The sequence below is a fragment of the Muntiacus reevesi genome, chromosome 18 (genome assembly GCF_963930625.1).
Source record: "Muntiacus reevesi chromosome 18, mMunRee1.1, whole genome shotgun sequence".
In the NCBI taxonomy this organism is placed as follows: domain Eukaryota; kingdom Metazoa; phylum Chordata; class Mammalia; order Artiodactyla; family Cervidae; genus Muntiacus; species Muntiacus reevesi.
Genome location: NC_089266.1, coordinates 57,705,063 through 57,729,249, shown reverse-complemented (window position 1 = coordinate 57,729,249; position 24,187 = coordinate 57,705,063).

The following is a 24,187-nucleotide window of genomic DNA, read 5'->3' as shown; positions in this document are numbered from 1 at the left end:
CATATTCTTTTCCTTCCTCATGGTGTATTTTTACTGACTTCTGCATGTTGTTTAGTTAGTTTTCTAAACTATTTCCATAAACTTTGTAGTCTTTGTTGCACATGGCCTCTGAATTCACTGTTGCTTTAGCTTGTGGTCAACTAGAGTTTTTACAGAGATTTCCTTGAGCAAATAGATCCAAAAAATATAAATAAAGAAAATAAAGGAGAAAAAAAAAAAAAACCTCTCCTAATCTTAGAAGAATTGCCCTGTGTTGAGGCATTAGTTTATACTTAGCCAAGCACTTAAATCTGCCCATGTCATCACGTCCTGCTTCTCTGAGCCTAGGTATTAATTACGCTAGGATGATTCATGCCTTTTCTGAGTGTGTGTCCGACGCTGGCCTTGAATGCAGCTTTCTAAATTTCCTGGTATAAGCAAATGCTTTTAATTCTCTAATTTCCCAGAGACACTCATCACTTTTTCCTTCCAGTCTTCTTTATGTGTATTGTTTACCTCAACTATAACCTGCATGGCTACAGCAGTGTTTTTCAATGTCTCCAAGTACTGTAGTTGTTTTTTCTGTGCTGAGAGAATTCAGAGTTAGGCAAAATAAGCAGATATCTGTGCCATTCCTTCAGGTAGTCCTTGATAGGATATGATGGACAACCACATCACTTATAGAATAATGCTTGTTGTGCTTCCTCAGTAACCTAGGGTCAGAGTCCCACACTCAGAATACAGGCTGTTGCTGAACCTAGGATGAGGGTGTGGCATGGGACAGTAAAACTGTCACAAATAATTCTCTGCCATTTTTAAGTTGTATTTTTAATTATTCAGCAAATCCATTGGTTGATGTAACTTTGAATATTTTCTCTACAGTTTTTGGAGTTTCTGGGTGGTAAAAGCCCTCGGAATTGATTACTCTGACATTTTTTCACTGATGTCATTCCTTACTGAGTATTTTTGTAGACAAATTATTATTGGAACACAGCTATACTTTTCTTTTTTCTTCATGTACTTTGTAGCTGTTTTTAAAATATAGAGTTAAGTATCTTCAACAAATACTTTCTGAACTGCAAAGCCTAAAATATTAACAATATTAAGGGCTTATCTAGCCCTTAGCAGAAAATGTCAGGTCATCTCTGTTCTAGGTTAAAGGAGTCCAGAGTACATAACTTTCATCACAGAAATGAGAGTCTTGTCTAATAAAAAGGCTACAAAGTTGTAGGAACTGATAATAAAAAGAATTCAACCAAAGGAATGTTGATTTGTTTAATGTTGCATGCAATATCTTTGACCTGGCAAATAAGATTACAGTAGATTAGTTTATTTATTTGTTTATTTATTTTTATTAGTTTGAGGCTAATTGCTTTACAATATTGTAGTGGCTTTAGCCATACATTGACTAGTTTAATGCTTTCATACTGTGTAGTGTAGAATGCTATGGTTGTCCAAGTTGGCTGGGGTTGACTTGTGTAAGCGTGCATGTGAGTTTGTGTAAGACTCTGTGAACCTTGCTGTATTTTAAACAAAATAGTCTCACTTTAAAAACATTCATTTGTAGAAAAAAAAATTACTTTGCTTTAAAAAAAAATAAGAAAATAAATTCTTTGGCTAATTTTATCATTAATCCATAAAGTTCATTTATAATTCCAGAATTGTAGCAGTGAATTCATGATTATCATATCTTTATTTTATGTTAATACTCTTCTGTGACACTTAAAGTAATTTTCAAAGTAGATAACAATCAATATATTGATCTCATTGAAAAGAGATCAAATGATTAAATTGCTGCTTTTTCATACAATGATTTTTAAGTCTTCATAAGGTAAATAGAGGTTCTGTTCAATAATTATAAACTCAATTATTACAATTCTATAATTAGATACAAGAGAAATGTCATAGATTCTTTCAAAAAGAATCTTTCGGTTTATAATTGGTTATAACTAGGGAGAAAAATAAAAGACAAAACAGAGAAACACAGAGGAAGAGAGAGAGGGAAGGGGAGAGAGAGAGAACAAGAGCTATAATGGAAGAAAGCATAAAATCCTTCAAGTCAATGGTACTGAAGGAGATTATTTTAGGAGAAAATGTTTGAACTTCCAATTTTATAGTCATTACTTCAACCTTTGAGCTTGGACCTTTATTTTCTATTTTTACAAATAATTGAAAAGAATATAAAAGTGATCACATTTGGGGGAAAATACAGACACATATATGTCTGCTCCCTAAAGAAATTTGGATATGAATCAAGTAATTATGGATTTTAATTATTTAGAGTTATCCATTATCAAAATGACACTAAGGTCTTGTTTACCTTATTTGAGGGGAAGACTTTTAATTTTGACAAAATTTTGTTGCTGTTCCCAAGTTTTGGTGTTCTTCAACTATTAAGAAGTTTTATATCTGAAGGTCTCCAAAGACCATTTTGTGAACTTAATGCTACATTGGTTTTAATGAAAAGTCCTGAGAGTTTTCTCAAACTGTAGCCATACTATTTACTTATCCTTCAAACATAAGTTTACTATCTGGTGAATAACATGAACTTAAGCTAAGTAAACAGAAATATAGCTCTTTAATGCTATCAAGGCACTGGAGTGAAGTAAGCTCATGTAAAAGTGACTTGGAAGGACAATATGATCCCTAGCTCTTTTATCTTTGACAAATGAGTGGAATAATGTTCCTCTCACGTTTTCTCAACCTTATCACTCTTGCTATATATCCTAGACTGCATGAGATGTGAGCAAGTTTCTAAATTTAAGGACTACATTAAGTTCCCAACATATAAACCTTCAACTAGTGAACTTTCAAAGGTATAAACATGTATTCCCATGTTCAATTATATAAGTTAGCTTTGGTTGTCTGGTGTACATTGTCACACGCCAGCATTCTCTGCAAGTGGTTGCATTTTTGTGTGCTTTAATGTACAGTCCTGTTGCTATGCAGCATGAGGAGCTTACTAATTAAGACCTGATGGAATTGCAGGCCCAGAGAAAAGATAAAGAAAGACAAGAGGAAGAAGAACTAAGTGAAGAGCTGAAGAGATTCTCAATGCAGAAAATGTCAAGGAAAATTTCTTTATCTGAGTAGGCATGGTTAATTTCTAAGACGCAGGATGTGATTGTAGAACAATACACCAAGTTTGCAGAGCCTTTCAGAATACAATCCAGTGCTACTGTGTCATCTATGATCAGAGAAAAATGAGTTGCTACCCAGAAATCACTGGATCGTTTTTTAAAGATGTAGGCTAAATTCAATTCAGCAAGGAAAAAGAACACGTGCCATTGCTATCAGACATGAGCAAAATCTCCGATTGCTGACAGTCCTTCAGCTCTACTATCTCCCACCAACTCTCGCTCCTCCATACAGTAACTCTTCTTGCTGTTCATTCAGACAGTCCCTGTGTGTCAGTCACTGCACTCGACTACTGTACTTTTCCCCAACCAGTAACGCTGAATAAGCTGAAGTTGAACAGTTCTATGAAGACCTTCAAGACCTTTTAGAACTAACATCAAAAAAAAAAAAGATGTCCTTTTCATTATAGGGGACTGGAATGCAAAAGTAGGAAATCAAGAAACACCTGGAGTAACAGACAAATTTGACCTTGGAGTACGGAATGAAGCAGGGCAAAGGCTAATAGAGTTTTGCCAAGAGAACGCACTGGTCATAGCAAACACTCTCTTCCAACAACACAAGAGAAGAATCTACACAAGGACATCACCAGATGGTCAACACCGAAATCAGATTGATTATATTCTTTGCAGCCAAAGATGGAGAAACTCCATACAATCAGCAAAAACAAAACCAGGAGCTGACTGTGGCTCAGATCATGAACCCCTAATTGCCAAATTCAGACTTAAATTGAAGAAAGTAGGGAAAACCACTAGACCATTCAGGTATGACCTAAATCAAATCCTTTATGAATGTACAGTGGAAGTGAGAAATAGATTTAAGGAACTAGATCTGATAGAGAGCCTGATGAACTATGGACAGAGGCTCTTGACATTGTGCAGGAGACAGGGATCAAGACCATCCCCATGGAAAAGAAATTCAAAAAGGCAAAATGTTTGGTTGAAGAGGCCTTACAAATAGCTATGAAAAGAAGAGAAGAGAAAAGCAAAGGAGAAGAGGAAAGATATTCCCATTTGAATGCAGAGTTCCAAAGAATAGCTAGGAGAGATAAGAAAGCCTTCCTCAGTGATCAATGCAAAGAAATAGAGGAAAACAACATAATGGGAAAGACTGAGATCTCTTCAAGAAAATTAGAGATACCAAGGGAATATTTCAGGCAAAGATGGGTTCGATAAAGGACAGAAATGGTATGGACATAACAGAAGCAGATGATACTAAGAAGAGGTGATAAGAATACACAGAAGAACTGTACAAAAAAGATCTTCACGACCCAAACAATCACGATGGTGTGATCACACACCTAGAGCCAGACATCCTAGAATGTGAAGTCAAGTGGGCCTTAGGAAGCATCACTACAAACAAAGCTAGTGGAGGTGATGCAATTCCAGTTAAGCTATTTCAAATCCTGAAAGATGATGCTGTGAAAGTGCTGCACTCAATATGCCAGCAAATTTGGAAAACTCAGCATTGGCCACATGACTGGAAAAGGTCTGTTTTCATACCAATCCCTAAGAAAGGCCATGCCAAAGAATGCTCAAACTACCACACAATTGCACTCCTCTAACACACTAGTAAAGTAACGCTCAAAATTCTCTAAGTCAGACTTCAGCAATAAGTAAACCATGAACTTCCAGATGTTCAAGCTGGTTTTTGAAAAGGAAGAGGAACCAGAGGTCAAATTTCCAACATCCTCTGGATCATTGAAAAAGCAAAAGAGTTCCAGAAAAACATCTATTTCTGTTTTATTGACTATGCCAAAGCCTTTGACTGTGTGGATCACAATAAACTGTGGAAAATTCTGAAAGAGATGGGCATACCAGACCACCTGACCTGCCTCTTGAGAAACCTGTATGTAGGTCAGGAAGCAACAGTTAGAACTGGACATGGAACAACAGACTTGTTCCAAATAGGAAAAGGATTGCATCAATGCTGTATATTGTCACCCTATTTATTTAACTTATATGCAGAGTACGTCGTGAGAAATGCTGGTCTGGAAGAAGCACAAGCTGGAATCAAGATTGCCAGGAGAAATGTCAATAACCTCAGATATGCCGATGACACCACCCTTATGGCAGAAAGTGAAGAGGAACTAAAAAGCCTCTTGATGAAAGTGAAAGAGGAGAGTGAGAATGTTGGCTTAAAGCTCAACATTCAGAAAACTAAGATCATGGCATCTGGTCCCATCATTTCATGGGAAAATACATAGGGAAACAGTAGAAACAGTAGTTGACTTTATTTCTTTGGCCTCCAAAATCATTGCAGATGGTGATTGCAGCCATGAAATTAAAAGATGCTTACTCCTTGGAAACTAAGTTATGACCAACCTAGACATCACATTAAAAAGCAGAGAGATTATTTTGCCGACAAAGGTCCATCTAGTCAAGGCTATGGTTTTTCCAGTGGTCATGTATGGATGTGAGAGTTGGACTGTGAAGAAAGCTGAGTGCTGAAACATTGATACTTTCAAACTGTGTTGTTTGAGAAGACCCTTGAGAGTCCCTTGGACTGCAAGGAGATCCAACCAGTCCATCCTAAAGCAGATCAGTCCTGGGTGTTCATTGGTAGGACTGATGCTGAAGCTGAAACTCCAATATTTTGGCCACCTCATGCGAAGTGTTGATTCATTGGAAAAAACCCTGATGCTGGGAGGGATTGGTGGCAGGAGAAGGGGACAACAGAGGATGAGATGGCTGGATGGCATCACCGACTTGATGGACATGAGTTTGAGTAAATTCCGTGAGTTGGTGATGGACAGGGAGGCCTAGCATGCTGTGATTCATGGGATCACAAAGAGTCAGACACGACTGAGTGACTGAACTGACTGACTGACTGACTGTACTTTTCAAGGTATTATACCATAAAATTAAAAATGTTTTCTTTTACTTTGGTTTGCGTTTATGTATTATTTTTTATGTGAAAAGTATTATAAACTTATTACAGTACAGTACTATATAGCCAATTGTGTTAGCTGAATGTCTAGGCTAACTGTGTTGGACTTGCAAGCAAACTTACATTAGGAACATGCTCTCAGAATGGAACGTGCTTGTATGTAGTGGACCTACTACAAAAGTGATCTTGACATTCTTTAGAGTCTCATTTCCAACAGTATTCTTTTGTCTTTCATATTAATCATTATACACTAACTGGGGGATCAACAGATACCTCTGCAAATAGACATCAGTTATTTTTCCCTTGTAGGCCATGTTGTTCTGGAGTTCTCTTGTTTTCTTTTATGATCTAATGGATGTTGGCAATTTGACCTCCGGTTCCTCTGCTTTTCCTAAATTCAACTTGAACATTTTGAAGGTCATGGTTTGCATGCTGTTGAAGTCTGGCTTGGAGAACTTGGAGCATTAACTTGCTAGTGTGTGAGATGAGCACAAATGTACAATAGATTGGACATTGTTTGGCATAACCTCTCTTTGGGATTAGAATAAAATCTGACATTAACCACCCCTGTGGCCACTGATGAGTTTTTCAAGTTTGCTAGCATATTGAGTGCAGCACTTTAATTGCATCATTTTTTTAGGCTTTCAAATAGCTCAACTAGAATTCCATCACCTCCACCAGTTTTACTCATAGTGATGCTTCCTAAGGTCCACTTGACTTTGGACTCTGGGATTTCTGGCACTAGATTAGTGGTTATACCATAGTGGTTACCTGGGTCATTAAGATCTTTTTTGTACAGTTTTTCTGTGTATTATTGCAACCTTTTCTTAATATCATCTGCTTCTGTTAGGTCCATACCATTTTTGTCCCTTATTGTGCCCATCTTTGCATGAAATATTCCTTTGATATCTCTAATTTTCTTGAAGAGATCTCTAGTCTTTCCCATTCTATTGTTTTCCTCTATTTCTTTGCATTGATCACTGAGGAAGGATTTCTTATCTCTACTTCTGTTTTATTAACTATCCAAAGCCTTTGGCTGTATGGATCACAGCAAACCATGGAAAATTTCTCAAGAGATGTGAATACCAGACCACTTTAACTGCTTCCTGAGAAATCTGTATACAAGTACACAAGCAACAGTTAGAACCAGATATGGAACAACATACTGGTTCCATATTGGGATAGCAGTACATCAAGGCTGTATATTGTCACCCAGCTTATTTAACTTATATGAAGAGTACATCACGAGAAATGCTGAGCTGAATGAGGCACAAGCTGGAGCTAATATTGCTGGGAGAATTATCAATAACCTCAGAAATGAAGATGAAATTACCCTTATGGGAGAAATTGAAGAGGAACTGAGAAACCTCTTGAGGAAAGTGAAAGAGGAGAGTGAAAAAGTTGGCTTAAAACTCAACGTTCAAAAAACAAAGATCCTGCCATCCAGTCCCATCACTTCATGGCAAGTAGAAGGGGAAACAATGGAAATGGGGACCAAATTTATTTTCTTGAGCTCCAAAATCACTGTAGATGGTGACTTCAGCCTTGAAATTAAAAGATGCTTGCTCTTTGGAAGAAAAGCTATGACAAACCTAGATAGTATGATAAAAACAGGGACATTACTTTGCCAACAAAGGTCCGTCTAGTCCAAGCTTTTGTTTTTCCAGTAGTCATGTATGGATGTGGGAGCTGGACTATAAAGAAAGCTGAGTGCTGAAAAATCAATGTTTTTGAACTGTGGTGTTGGGGAAGACTCTTGAGAGTCCCTTCGACTGCAAGATCAAACCAGTCCATCCTAAAGGAAATCAGTCCTGGGCGTTCATTGGAGGAACTGATGCTGAAGCTGAAGCTTCAATACTTTGGCCAACTTTTGCAAGGAACTGACTCATTGGAAAAGACTGATGATGGAAAAGATTGAAGGAAGGAGAAGAACGGGATGACAGAGGTTTAGACAGTTGGATGGCACCACCAACTCAATGGACATAAGTTTAAGGAGGGTCTGGGAGCTGGTGATGGACAGGGAGCCCTGTCGTGTTGCAGTCCATGGGATCACAAAGAGTCGGACATGACTGAGCTACAGAACTGAACTTAACAACCTATCACTGTAGCATAAAATTATCCAGAGGGCATACATAAACAAATCAATGTGCATGTTTTTCAATAAAATTTAATTTATGAATAATGAAATTTGTATTTCATGTAATTTTCATGTGCAATGTAACATCATTTTTGTCCAACCATTTAAAAATGTAAACACTATTTTTAGCTTCTGGGCCATAAATAAAGGGATGGTAGGCTGGATTTTTCCATGGTCAATTTTTTCCATGGCTAACAAACACATGAAAAGATGCTCAACATCACTCATTATCAGAGAAATGCAAATCAAAACCACAATGAGGTACCATTACACGCCAGTCAGGATGGCTGCTATCTAAAAGTCTACAAGCAACAAATGCTGGAGAGGGTGTGGAGAAAAGGGAACACTCTTACACTGTTGGTGGGAATGCAAACTAGTACAGCCACTATGGAAAACAGTGTGGAGATTTCTTAAAAAACAGGAAATAGAACTGCCATATGACCCAGCAATACCACTTCTGGGCATACACACTGAGGAATCCAGATCTGAAAGAGACACGTGCACCCCAATGTTCATCGCAGCACTGTTTATAATTGCCAGGACATGGAAGCAGCCTAGATGCCCATCAGCAGATGAATGGATATGGAAGCTGTGGTACATATACACCATGGAATATTACTCAGCCGTTAAAAAGAATTCATTTGAATCAGTTCTAATGAGATGGACAAAACTGGAGCCCATTATACAGAGTGAAGTAAGCCAGAAAGATAAAGACCATTACAGCATACTAACACATATATACGGAATTTAGAAAGATGGTAACGATGGCCCTATATGCAGGGCAGAAGAAGAGACACAGAAGTACAGAACAGACTTTTGAACTCTGTGGGAGAAGGTGAGGGTGGGATGTTTCAAAAGAACAGCATGTATATTATCTGTGGTGAAACAGATCACCAGCCCAGGTGGGATGCATGAGTCAAGTGCTCGGGCCTGGTGCACTGGGAAGACCCAGAGGAATCGGGTGGAGAGGGAGGTGGGATGGGGGACCGGGATGGGGAATACATGTAACTCTATGGCTGATTCATATCAATGTATGACAAAACCCACTGAAAAATAAAAAATAAAAATAGTTTGGACACTTATTTCTTATGTGTATTAAAGTCTTATGTCCTTTGATGATAATCTCTTTACTAAGGAACAAAATGTGCATATCTACAATAGAGTTATTCTGACTGAAGGAATAAAAAAAAATCAGAGCTGGTCAGGTAGATTCACCCTCTGCCCAACATACCCATATTAACAAATTTAGCAACATTTTAATTTATCTGTTTTTTCCTCTTAGAGTTACTGAGAAATAATCAGAAATTCAAATGTTAAATGTAAAAACTGCTAAGAATCTATCTGTCCTTTGTGAAAAATCTGGAATGAAAACAGTCCTATACTTTTATTTGATCACAAATTGCAATGAAATAAGAATGACTGTCACATGGGAAAAGTGTACTGACATTAGGCTAAGACAACCCATTACATTGATTTCAAATTAGGAATGATCTTGTCAATGCATATAAATGTACACAGTTCATTGCCTAGCATGTCTCATATTTGTACTGAACAATGAAGAACATTAAATAATTTCTTGGTATCACAGAATAGTTAAGTGGTCACATCCTCATTTATTATTTGGCAGGCTTTGTGTTAGGAGCAGAGAATGATGTGTACCTTTAAGGTGTTTATTTTTCAATTAAAGACTGGTTCAAAAGAGAGAAAGGAATCTTCTTTCCCAAAACAAAGAAATCAAAGAAAGAAATGTATTTATAAATATGATGAAGAAATTGAATAATGGACTGAATAAAAACTATGCTTCCTTTAGGTAGCATAGCTAGGTGAAGCATTTCTGAGGAAATGGCAATCAAGGAACATCTTGAAACTGTATTCAACTAGAGATGCTTTTTGCACTAATGGTAATGACAGCTTTTATGGCTTGCAATGTGACAATCTATGTTAGCCACGTGAATTATTCCTTTTAATTCTAATAAAAGTCTTTGACAAAAGAATGTATTAGAGGCCAGGGACATTTAAAGATCAAATTACCAACATCCATTGAATCATAGAAAAAGCAAGGGGATTTCAGAAAAACTTCTACTTCTCCATTGACTATGCTAAAGCCTTTGACTTTATGGATCATGATAAACTGTGGAAAATTCTTAAAGAGTTGTGAACACCAGATCACCTTACCTGCCTCCTCCAAAACCTGTATGCAGGTGAAGAAACAACATTTATAACTGGACATGGAACAACAAACTGGTTCAAAATTTAGAAAACAGTACATCAATGCTGTATATTGCCACCTTGTTTATTTAACTTATATGCAGAGTATATCATGTGAAATGCCGGGCTGAACAAAGCCCAAGCTGGAATCAAGATTGCTGGGAGAAATATCAGTAACCTCATATATGCAGATGACACCACCCTAATAGCAGAAAGTGAAAAGAAACTAAAGAGCCTCTTGATGAAGGTGAGAGAGGAGAGAAAACACTGATTTAAAACTCAACATTAAAAAAACCAGGATCATGACATCTGGTGCCATCACTTCATGGCAAATAGATGGGGAAACAATGAAAACAGTGAGAGACTTTATTTTCTTGGGCTCCAAAATCACTGTGGACAGTGACTGCAGTCATAAAATTAAAAGATGCTTGCTCCTTGGAGGAAAACCTATGCTGAACATAGACACCGAGTTAAAAAGCAGAGACATCTCTTTGCCAGCAAAGGTCTGCACAGTCAAAGCTATTATTTTTCCAGTAGTCATGCATGGATGAGGGCTGGACCATAAAGTAAGCTGAGCACTGAAAAATTGATGCTTTCAAACTGTGGTGTTGGAGAAGACTCTTGAGAGTCTCTTGGACTGCAAGGAGATCCAACCTGTCCATCCTAAAGGAAATCAACCTTGTGAAGAGGAAATTTTAAAACTTCAGTTCAGTCGCTCAGTCGTGTCCGACTCTCTATGACCCCATGAATCCCAGCACACAAGGCCTCCCTGTCCATCACCAACTCCCAGAGTTTACTTACACCCAGCTAGAAATAACTTCATGCTAGTTCTGCTTCTGTAACTCCGTTTGCTCCTTGTGAATTGATGTAAGTTACATAGTTTCCAGATAATGGAAACTTACAACAATGCTAGGAGCTGAAACTTACCTCACTGATGTTTGTCCTACTCTTGCAATTACCCAGCCCTTGTAATCCTGCTTAACCATGCTTGTTTGTGTTAAGGTCAGGCATACCCCCTGCTGTGTTCCAACCACTGTTCTAGCTGGCGCAAAAACCTCTAGTTTAAAATGACCTATTAACTCTATGGCTGATTCATGTCAATGTATGACAAAACCCACTGAAAAATAAAAAATAAATAAATAAATAAATAAATAAAATGGCCTATTAATAGTCAGTACAGCCCACTATAGTCTGTTGTCATATACTGCCTATAAAAACTTTGTAACCCCTTTGTTCAGGGCTCAGAGCTGAAAGTGTTAACTTCTCCCCGCCCATCTGAGTTCTCCAACTCTCCAACACTCTCTGGGTGTGGCGCTTGGTTTCTCAAAGGTCCAACTTCTGCAACTCCTGAATACTCATTGGGAGGGCTGGTGAAAAGTTGAAGCTTTTCATTAAAGCTGAAGCTCTGGGCACCAGATGGAAAGAGCTGACTCATTGGAAAAAAGCCTGATCCTGGAAAAGATTGAGAGCAAGAGAAGAAGGGGGTGAGAGAGGATGAGATAATTGAATGGCATCACTGCCTTCATGAAAATAGTTTGAGCAAACTCTGGGAGATAGTGAAGGATAGGGAAGTCTGGCGTGCTGTATACTATTCATACTGTTGCAAACAGTTGAGCGGTTGAACAAAAACAAAGGACATTAAATAATTTCTTGGTATCACAGAATAGTTGCTGCTGCTACTGTTAAGTCACTTCAGTCGTGTCCGATTCTGTGTGACCCCATAGACAGTAGCCCACCAGGCTCCCCCATCCCTGGGATTCTCCAGGCAAGAATACTGGAGTGGGTTACCATTTCCTTCTCCAGTGCCTGAAAGTAAAAAGTGAAAGTGAAGTCGCTCAGTCCTATACGACTCTTAGCGACCTCATGAACTGCAGCCTACCAGGCTCCTCCGTCCATGGGATTTTCCAGGCAAGAGTACTGGAGTGGGGTGCCATTGCCTTCTCCCACAGAATAGTTGAGTGCTGGCCAAATCGTCATTTAAACACAGATGACTTGATTCCAAGTGGTGATAGCTTGTGGTGGTCAGCACCAGGTTTGTGGCTTCCAAAGGAGATTTAACTCTGGTACCAAAGACAGTCTCAGTCACTCAGAGCTTTGAGTAGATTTTTATTTAAAGTGAAAATGAGAGAACGTTTCTGACATAGACATCAGAAGGGGGTAGGAGAGTACCCACCCTCACTAGTTTAATCAGGGTCTTATATACTTCCAACTGGCTGCTAAAAAATAGATAAAAAGAACACTTCAAGCCTATACAAGACTGTAAAAGTTTCCCCAGGCCCTTTCCCAAGGCATACATCCTGCAATAACTTTGGTACAAGATTAGCCAGGGACAATGGGTTCCGGGCAATGGCTCTGGGTGAGATATACTGTTGCTGTGTAATCAGGGTACAAGTCTTGAAAAGCAGGCTCCAAGGCAAAAGTATGCTACAATTATAATTACTAACATAGAGTCTAAGAAAAGCATGTTCTAGAGTAAGACACTGTGCTTGTGTAGTCATTAGTTCCAGACCTAAAGAAAGGCCAGTTCTTGGGCATGATACACTGATGTGCAAGGCTTAAGGAAAGCATGAGTGAGAATGTTCATCTCCTCCTTGAAGGGCCCTGGACTCCCTGCAAAGTTAGCTCTCTCATTCGAGGTGCTTACGCTAGCCTACTTTATCCCAGTATTCCATTAGGACAGAAATTTGTCATAGACCATAGTGGGTGTGTTACATGCTTAGTCACTCAATTGTGTCTGATTCTTTGTGATCCCACAGTCTCTAGTCCACCAGGCTCCTCTGTTCATGGGCTTTCCCAGGCAAGAATACTGGTGTGGGTTGCCATTTTCATGTCCATATAGTCCTTTATACAGCAATAACTTTTGGATGAACTCTGTAACATCGTGTGTTGCATGGCTGCCATTCCTGTGAATGGTATCTACTCTAAACAGCACATTCCTACAATAAATATGTTATCCATTCCATTGAGGCTAGTCTTAGACTCAACTAAAATAGCATATGAATGCTACAGTCATGGTATATTTCTTTTAAAATTTAAATTTTGGAGGGTAGTCATATATGCCTTATTTCCAATATTATATGAGGAGTCAAACGAATATCCAATATATTTTTCCAAATTTTATTCAAATCCTGCTACTCTTTCCAAGTAGAATTCTAAAATTATTGTTCTCATTTATTTTCTATGTATATTGTTCTATTTATTGTTCAGAAGGTTCTTAATATAGTTGCCAATACTGTATAGTAGTCACTGTCCTCAAAGTTACTACAGACGCATCTTAATGCTACCTCAAATATTGAATTGTTTCTCTCATTTTGTTTATACATTTCATTGATTCTCCCTGCAGTGGCAAAATTTGGGATTCTGGTTAATTCTCCCTAGGTTACTATTTGAAGTTGTAGTTTTGTCTATTTTGTTACTCCTTGGTTTGAATACACATTGATTTTAAGTGAGTTCATTTATTTTCTAGTTTATTATGCTTGATGTTTAGTATAACAATATTGATTTCCTAACCACACATTTTAACTTCACTGTGTGAATATATTGAGCAAAAGGCTTGGGAGCATGTTTCTGTTATTTCCTTCAAATAGTAGGCAATGGAAAATCAGTACAAACACTAGGTTCCCATTAGTAATTTATTTATAAGATTCACCTGATACTCCATTGAAACAAACAACAGCATTGCATATCCGGCAACACCTCAAGTTGGACAAAAGGCTGAACAGCAGGAGAATAGTCTATAATTGTGGGACATGCTAGGTTATAGCACAGTCTCTTTCAAAGGCAAAATTCCAACTCTTGGTGCCTTGAAAGTCAAAGTGCATACCACACATAAGAATTTATGGTATACACATAAGTATATAAACTGCTTCCTGCTAAAACACTTCCCATGAGGCTTGCACAGAAGAATTTCAGACCTTAAAACATTGCACCAGAACATAAGCTGGCTAGAAGTAGTTTTGCAGAGTTTCTTCCCTGGAGGAAACAGTGAGTGGATTGAAGGTGGATTATTATTATTATTTTTAATTATTACTATTTCTGTTCAGTTGTTGAAGTAATGTCTCAAATTACTTATACAGTACTCTTAAAATATGGTACTTTTAGCTGTTTTCTGCTCTGCTCGCAGAACTTGTTTTAATGATCTTATGTAGCAGGAGTTCTAATATTTTAAATGTTAAAGATATACATTTTACAAATGGCACAGATAAGTTCCAAGTGTTTTAAAAATCTAATTTTGTCCCAAACAATAGTAATATGTATAAAATAGATGATGTATATATAGAAAGTCAGTGATCTGTGCATATATGCAACCTGAGTTATGTCTCCCCAAAGTTCATGCGTTGAAGTCCTAACCCCCAGTATCTCAGAATGTAAATACTTTGAGAGATAGAGCCTTTACAGAGTTAACTGAGCTAAAATGAGGCCTTTACGGTGGGACCTAATCCAATCTCACCAGTGCCCTTAGAAGTGAAGGAAGTTAGGACACAGAGAGGCACCAGGAAGGACTGTGTGAGGACACAGCAGGAAGGGAGCTCTCTGCAAGCCAAGGAGAGAGCGCTCAGCTGGAATCAAATCTGCTGACACATTGTTGATCTTGGATTTCAGTCCCCCAAAACTATGAGAAAATAAATTTCTGTTGTTTAAGCTACACAGTATCTCTGTGGTATTTTATTATGGCACCCTGAACATAATAATAATACATACTGTCTTCTAAAACAAAATTTTTCTTGAGATATGATAAAGGAGATCAATAGTCCTGGGTACTGAGACTTGGGGAAAGATGAGAAGGGGAATAAGCCAAGAATTCAGCTGGTAGTTTCTGAGCTATTTTGCAGTTGGCAATAAAATCAGTCCAGGTGCATATAACTAGTGAGTCTCCAAAATACCTCCAACATCTAGGCCAGAGTGGAACTGTCCTGTCTCTCTTTATATTCCAAACTTTAATTATTTGAATGATTTCTATTTTAGCAGATCATAATTGTATAACAAATATTTAAGGGAAGCATCCCCAAAGGAAGTTCCACATGCAAGCCAAAATTATTAGCACCTCTCACTGTTTTCTTTAGGAAGACAACATTTGATGATTGGACAGTTTTTTTGACATACTGCTGTTGCATTTTGCTCATTTTCACTGAGTAATTAAAGAGCAACAAAAAGATTTGGCATTTTATAATGAGCCAACATCTTAATGAATTCACTAAGAGAAATATAAAATAATTTATAACTACAAATATGAGGTTCTCCCTCCTGTTATCATAATTTTACTGAATGATGAAGAATTTTCAGAGGTATTATTTTTTTACTCTAGCTAGTGATGCTTTTATACTCTAGCTAGTTTAATGAAACTAAAGTGGTTAAAAATAAAGAAAGAAAGAAAAATAGAGAGAAAGAAAGAAATGGGAGAGGGAGAGGGAGGAAATAGGAGGATGGGAAGGGTAAGGAAAGGAAGAAGTTAATTAAAAGGTGGATTTTGTATTCATGCTGCCTGCATTCCAGATCTGGCTGGAACACTTAACTAGCCTGTGGCAACTCTGGCAAATAATAATCTTTCTGAGTATCTGTAAACATAGAGAAAATAATTGAAACTACCTCTGAAGTTCATTAAGTAAGGTAATCCCTATAAAGCATTCAACATAATGTATGACACATGCTAAGCAATAAAAATATGTGGACTGTTAGTATAATTTTATAAAATAATTCCTATTCTGTCTTTTAGTGTCTATTATCAAAAAGAAAAGAAATAACAGGTGTCTGTTAGGATGTGGAAAAAAAGGAAGTCTTGTGCACTGCTGGAGAGAATGCAAATTGGTACAGTCACAATGGAAAAGAGTATAGAGGGTCATCCAAAATTTAAAACAGAACTATCCAATGATCCAACAATTCCACTTTTGCATATTTATCCTAAGGAAACAAAAGCAATAACTTGATATATGTACCCCATGTTCATAGCAGCATTATTTACAAGTCAAAACATGAAAAAAGTAAGTGTCCATTGCTGGATAAATGGGGAAATTATATTATATATATACAATAGAATATTATTCAACCATAAAAAATGAAATTCTGACAATTGTGACAACATGAATGATCCTCACAGGCATTATGTTAAATGAAATAAATCAGAGAAAGACAAAAACTGTATAATCACTCTTATATGTGGAATCTTAAAAAAAAAATGCAAATCCATAGATAGAGAGAACAAATTGGTGGTTGTCAGGGGCAAGGAGTGGGGGAGGGGGTAAAAGAAATGGGAGAACTAGTTCATTATTTTTTTCATTTTAATACATTGAATGATAATAATAATGCAACATAAATTCCATGGAAATTTTTAAAAAATTGATTTAACAAATAACACTTGCTCATAGTCCTCCAGCTATCATAATTAAGATTTTCACATAGTTTTTCTTATCAATTTTCTTTGCATTATCTTCTTAAAGAACTTATATGACATTCTTTTGTATTAGTTACAATTGCTCCTCTCATCTTGCGGAAGAGAGAATAAAACCTTAGAAAGCTTAAGCAATGTCCTCAACACTCTACGCATAAGTGTTTGTGTATAGTCAACACATTTGAACTAACAACGGCAAAAAAGTAATTGCCAGTAGGTTAGATTAAAATAATACTATTCTAGTTGTGTAGACTTCCACATTTATTAAAATAGCTTCACACCATAGGAGTCTTCTTATTCATTATGGCTCTGGTGAGGCCGAAGAATTGATGCTTTTGAACTGTGGTGTTGGAGAAGACTCTTGAGAGTCCCTTGGACTGCAAGGAGATCCAAACAGTCCATCCTAAATGAGGTCAGTCCTGGGTGTTTATTGGAGGGACTGATGCTGAAGCTGAAACTGCAATACTTTGGCCACCTCATGCGAAGAGCTGACTCATTGGAAAAGACCCTGATGCTGGGAAAGATTGAGAGCAGGAGGAGAAGGGGACGACAGAAGATGAGATTGTTGGATGGCATCAGTGACTCGATGAACATGGGCTTGGGTGGACTCCGGAAGTTGGTGATGGACAGGGAGGCCTGGCGTGCTGCGATTCACAGGGTCACAAAGAGTCGGACATGACTGAGCGACTGAACTGAACTGGTGAGTCCACAGGCAGGTCACAAGGGAGTTTTGTGAGCAGATTGCTTTTGGGCTTTTTCTCTGCCCATCACCATTTGCTATGGTCTTCACCCCCATCACTACTGTTGGTGTCCAATTGGAAAATTACAACTAGCGATTCTATCTAATGCCTTCTTTCCAAAATGACCCAGAGATTATAGCCTCTCAATATTCACCCATTTCATTTATTATAGCTTCTTATTCACAGATTCAGACAAAGGACATATTTAGGGTTGGGATGCTTAGACCTGTGGGTTTTCTATTCCTCTACTTCCTCAAAACTTACTGAGCATCTCAAAGAACTTGTGTTATTTTTTTTTCTATTGTTATTTATCATATTAGAAAGTAAAACCAGAAAAAAAGTTTTAAGTTACTTAAAAATAACAATAATTACATGTCAACATATTTGGGGGAAAAAAGATAATTGTTCTTTTACAGAATAGAACCATTACTCCGTGCTATCCTATGTTCTGGGTCATTTTACACACACTCTTACAGATACTCCCACACAAACATACACATCTTCATTCTATCAGAAAACTCAGTCCTTTTCTAATCAATTACAATGTACTGAGAAAGTCTTCCAATTCTTTCTACCCTTAGGCAAAGTAACCACATTACTTTTATTTTTTTTTTTTTTTTTTTTTTTTTTTTTTGGTTTATAAAAATAACTTTAATTGCAGGGTGTCAAGAAGTTTAAATAACTCTGTGTTATGATGGTCAGCTACATATAAGATACATATTCTTTCAAGTTTAAAGTACCTCTCCTAGGAACACTAGCGAAAGATACTTGAATCTGAATAGGATAGAAAGCAAGCACACTGCCTCTGCATCTCTGGCCTCTCAAAGCTCTCATGTAGGTTTGAGTTCTCAAATGAACTTAAAGTTTTTGCCACTTCCCCAGTAGCTCTCTTACTTAACTCTTTTTTCATTTGTTCATGTGTCAGAACTATTTGCTGCTGGGCTTCTATGCAATAGTAAGAATTTTCTATAGTCTGATTTTTCTCTCATTAGATTTTGTCTGTTTTATTTTATGCTATTTCCTCAGATCATGCCTGACATATAATGAGTACTCACTGAACTAATATTAAGATAAGGTATGATAATCCATTGTGAAGGAAAGCTACTTTCTTTTGAATGAATTCAAGAACATCATAGGTGAAGAAGAATACTTTCTTAATTCAGAAAGATAAGAAATATATAACCAACAAAATGAGTTTGCTAAAAATGCTAATTGTATTGGCTAAATGAATCAGGAGAGAATTTTGCATTAAAATATACATAGCTTAACTTAGACCTAACTCAGTCTACACAGCAATAATGATAGTAGCACATAATGGTCAGAGAACTCATTTGTAAAATACATTCATTACTGAAAACTAGTTTGCTAAGCAATAAAATTTGAATACTGAATCTTAATTTTTATTTCATTTCATTAAACTATTTGATGACATAATTTTCAAGCTGATGCCCATCTTATCAATCTATGAACAAAATTAATCTCAACAAATTTATAGAAAATCTTAATACTGAACACTTCTACATGAGTCATAAATTGTAAAGAAAGCACTTAATGCTTATATCAGTTCAGTTCAGTTTCTCAGTCATGTCTAAATCCTAACCAATCATGTCCAACTCCTTTCAGCCACATGGACTGCAGCATGCCAGGCTTCCCTGTCCATGAGTTCAGTTCAGTTCAGTTCAGTCGCTCAGTCATGTCCAACTCTTTGATACCCCATGAATCGCAGCACGACAGGCCTCCCTGTCCATCACCAACTTCTAGAGTTTACTCAAACTCATGTACATTGAGTTGGAGATGCCATCCAAGCATCTGCCTTCAATCTTTCTCAGCATCAGGGACTTTTCCAATAAGTCAGCACTTCGCATCAGGTGGCCAAAGTATTGGAGCTTCAGCTTCAGTATCCGTCCTTCCAATGAATATTCAGGACTGACTTCCTTTAGGATGGACTGGTTGGATCTCCTTGCAGTCCAAGGGAATCTCAAGAGTCTTCTCCAACCCCACAGTTCAAAAGAATCAAATCTATGGCTCTGAGCTTTCTTTATAGTCTAGCTCCCATATCCATACATGGCTACTGGAAAAATCATAGCTTTGACTAGACAGGCAAAGTAATGTTTTCATCATGCTGTTTAGGTTTGTCATAGCTTTTCTTCCAAAGAGCAAGCATCTTTTAATTTCATGGCTGCAGTCACCATCTGCAGTGATTTTTGGAGCCCTCAAAATAAAGGCTCTCACTATTTCCATTGTTTCCCCAACTATTTGCCATGAAGTGATGCAACCAGATGCCATGATCTTAGTTTTCTGAATGTTGAGCTTTAAGCCAACTTTTCCACTCTCTGCTTTCACATTCATCAAGACAGTCTTTAGTTCTTCTCGGATATCTGCCATAAGGGTGATGTCATCCGCATATCTGGGGTTACTGACATTTCTCTAGGCAATCTTGATTCCAACTTGTGCTTCATCCACCTTAGCATTGTGCATGATATACTCTGCATATAGGTTCAGTAAGTAGGGTGATAATATACAACCTTGACGTACTCCTTTCCCTATTTGGAACCAGTCCATTGTTCCATCTCCGGTTCTAATGGTTGCTTCTTGATCTGCATACAGATTTCTCAGGGGGCAGGTAAGGTGGTTTGGTAGTCCAGCGCCTTAAGAATTTTCCAAGGTTTGCTGTGATCCACACAGTCAAAGGCTTTGGCATAGTCAACAAAGCAGAAGTAGATGTTTTCCTGGAACTCTCTTGCTTTTTTGATGATTCAAGGAATGATAACAATGTGATTTCTGGTGCCTCTGACTTTTCTAAATCCAGCTTGAATATCTGGAAGTTCTCAGTTCACATACGCTTGAAGCCTGACTTGGAGAATTTTGAGCATTACTTTGCTAGTGTGTGAGATGAGTATGATTGTGTGGTAGTTTAAACATTCTTTTGCATTGTCTTTCCTTGGAATTGGAATGAAAACTGACCTTTTCCAGTTCTTTGGCCACTGTTGAGTTTTCCAAATTTGCTGGCATTTTGAGTGCAGCACTTTCACCACATCATCTTTTAGGATTTAAAAGAGCTCAACTGGAGTTCCATCACCTCCACTAGCTTTGTTCATAGTGATATTTCTTAAGGCACAATGGACATTGCAATTCTGGATGTCTAGCTCTAGGTGAATGATCATACTGTCATGGTTATCTTGGTCATGAAGATGTTTTTTGTATAGTTCTTCTGTGTATCCTTGCCACTTCTTCTTAATATCTTCTGCTTCTTTTAGGTTGATAGCATTTCTGTCTTTTATTGTGCCCATGTTTGAATGAAATATGCCCTTGGTATCTCTAAGTTTCTTGAAGAGATCTCTAGTCTTTCCCATTCTTTTGTTTTCCTCTGTTCTTTGCATTGATCTCTGAGGAAGGCTTTCTTATCTCTCTTTGTTATACTTTGGAGCTCTGCATTCAAATGGGCTTATCTTTCCTTTTCTACTTTGCCTTTAGCTTCTCTTCTTTTCTCAGCTATTTGTAAGGCCTCTTTCAGACAACCATTTTGCCTTTTCACATTTCCTTATCTTGGGAATGGTTTTAATCACTGCCTCTTGTACAATGTCATGAGCCTCTGACCATAGTTTTTCAGGAGCTCTGTCTATCAGATCTAATCTCTTGAATCTATTCATCACTTCCATTGTATAATTGTAAGGGATTTTATTTAGGTCTTACCTAAATGCTCTAGTGGTTTTCCCTATTTTCTTCAAGTTAAGTCTGAATTTGGCAATAAAGAGTTCATGATGTGAGCCATAGTCAATTCATGGTCTTGTTTTTGCTGACTTATAGAGCTTCTCCATCTTTGGCTGCAAAGAATATAATCAGTATGATTTCAGTACTGACAATCTAGTAATATCCACGTGTAGAGTCTTCTTTTGTGTTGTTGGAAGAGGGTATTTGCTATGACCAGTGTGTTCTCTTGGAAAAACTCTGTTAGCCTTTGCCCTGCTCTATTTTGTACACCAAGGTCAAATTTGCCGGTTACTCCAGGTATCTCTTGATGTCCTACTTTTGCATCCCAGTCCCCTATAATGAAAAATACATCATTTTGGGGTGTTAGTTCTAGAAGGTCTTGTAGGTCTCCATAGAACCATTCAACTTCAGCTTCTTCAGTGTTACTATTTGGGGCATAGACTTTGACTACTGTGATATATATATAGGATTGCCTTAGAAATGAAGAGATCTTTCTGTTATTTTTGAGATTGCACCCAAGTACTGCATTTTAGACTCTTTTCTTGACTACCATGGCTACTCCATTTCTTCTCAGGGATTCTTGCCCACAGTAGTAGATACAATGGCCATTTGAGTTAAATTTGCCAATTCCAGTTAATTTTATTTCAGTGACTCCTAAAATGTAGATGTTCACTCTTGCCATCTCCTGTTTGACCACTTCCAATTTACCTTGATTCATGGACCTAACATTCCAGGTTACTTTGCAATATTGTTCTTTACAGCATTGCACTTTACTTCCATCACCATTCACATCCACAACTGGGTGCTGTTTTCTCTTTGGCTCCATCTCTTCATTCTTCCTGGTATTATTTCTCCACTCTTCTCCAACAGCATATTAGGCACCTACTGACCTGGGGAATTCATCTTTCAGTGTCACATATTTTTTTCTTTTCATATTGTTCATGGGGTTCACAAGGCAACTATTCTGAAGTGGCTTGTCATTCCCTTCTCCAGTGGATCACATTTTGTCAGAACTCTCCACCATGATCCAGGTGTCTTGGGTGGCCCTACACAACATGGCTCATAGTTTCATTGACTTAGACAAGGCTGTGATCCATGTGGTCAGTTTAATTAGTTTTTTGTGTGTGTGATTTTGGTTTTCATTCTGTCAGCCCTTTGAGGGATAATGCTGTCAGGCTTATGGAAGCTTCCTGATGGGAGAGACTGACTGTGGAGGATACTGGGTCCTGTTCTGATGGGCGGGGCCATGCTCAGTAAATCTTAAATCAAATTTTCTGTTGATGGGTGGGACTGTGTTCCCTCCCTGTTGTTTGACCTGAGACCAAACTATGGTGGAGGTAATGAAGACATGGTGATCTCCTTCAAAAGGTCCCATGCACACACTGAATCATTCAGTGCACCCAATCCTGTAGCAGGCCACTGCCAACGTGCATTTCTGCCCGAGACTCCTGGACACTCACAGGCAAGTCTAGGTCAGTCTTCTATGGGGTCACTGCTCCTTCTCCTGGGTCCGGTGCAGACTTTGTTTGTGCCCTCCAAGAGTCTGTTTTCCCAGTTCTATCTAAGTTCTGTAATCAAATCCCACTGGCTTCCAAAGTCAAATTCCCTGCAGCTTCTCAGTCCCCTTGCCAGATCCCCAGATTGGGAAATCTGTTGTGGGTCTTAGAACTTTCTCAACAGTGCAAGAATTTATTTGGTATAATTGTTGTGAAGTTTGTGGGTCATTTGCTTGGTGGCTCTATGGAGGGATTAATGGAGATCTCCTCCAAGAGAGCTTATGCCACACCCAGGTCTGCTGCAGCCAGAGCCCCTGACCCTGTGGCAGGCCACTGCTGGCCTGTACCTCCGTAGGAGACACTCAGACACTCAGACACTCAAAGGCAGGTCTGGCTCAGTCTCTGTTTGGTCTGGTGTGCAAAAGGTTTTGTTTGAGCCCTCTGAGCATCACTGGTGAATATGGGGCTGATTTTAAATGCAATTTTACCCCTCCTACCATCTTGCTGTGACTTCTCCTTTGCCCTTGGACGTGGAGTATGATTTTGGTGGGATCCAACGTTCTCCTGTTGATGGTTGTTCAGCTGTAAGTATAATTTTGGAATTCTCAAAAGAGAAGATGAACACATGTCCTTCTACTCTGCCATTTTGATCCTCATGAAAAAATGCTTATATACTTTTGTATACATACAAAAATGTTTGTATACTTTTTGTTAAAATCACTGCTCCAATAATTACAAGTCCAAAGAGAAGCATTGAACTTATCATAACTAAATAGAACAGAGTAGACTGAAAAGTCTTTGTTTTTATTAGTCTTTGCACAGTGCTTTCAGTAGAACTCTTGGTCACTGCAACTATTCTGCTGATGATTGATTTAATTTAACCTGCAATTATTTTCATATTTGCTACCATCACTTTGATGGCTATAGATCAGATAAAATAAATCCACTGGCAGCCCCTCAGCAAGGAAAAGTCTCTATAAGTGTTCTAGTGACCATGTAGTGACTGTGTATTTCTTAACAGCAGATTTCTGGGTAATTCACAATCTAGCTATAAACCATGTGTGTATTATTGTCATAAATATGCAACCATGGCAAGAATTAATCAAAATACAAACAACAGGTTCAGTTCAATTCAGTCTGTCACTCACTTCCGACTCTTTGCAACTCCATGGACTGCAGCATACCAGGCCTCCCTTCCATCACCAACTCCTGGAGTTTACCCAAATGCTTGTCCATTGAGTCGGTGATGCCATCAAACCATATCATCCTCTGTCAACCCCTTCTCCTCCCGTTTTCAATGTTTCCCAGCATTGGGGTCTTTCCCAGTGAGTCAGTTCTTTCCATCAGGTAGCCAAAGTATTGGAGCTTCAGCTTCAGCATCAGTTCTTCCAATGAACATTCAGGACTGGTTTCCTTTAGGATGGACTGATTGGGTCTCCTTGAAGTCCAAGGGACTCTCAGGAGTCTTCTCCAACACCACAGCTCAAAAGCAGCAATTCTTTGGCGC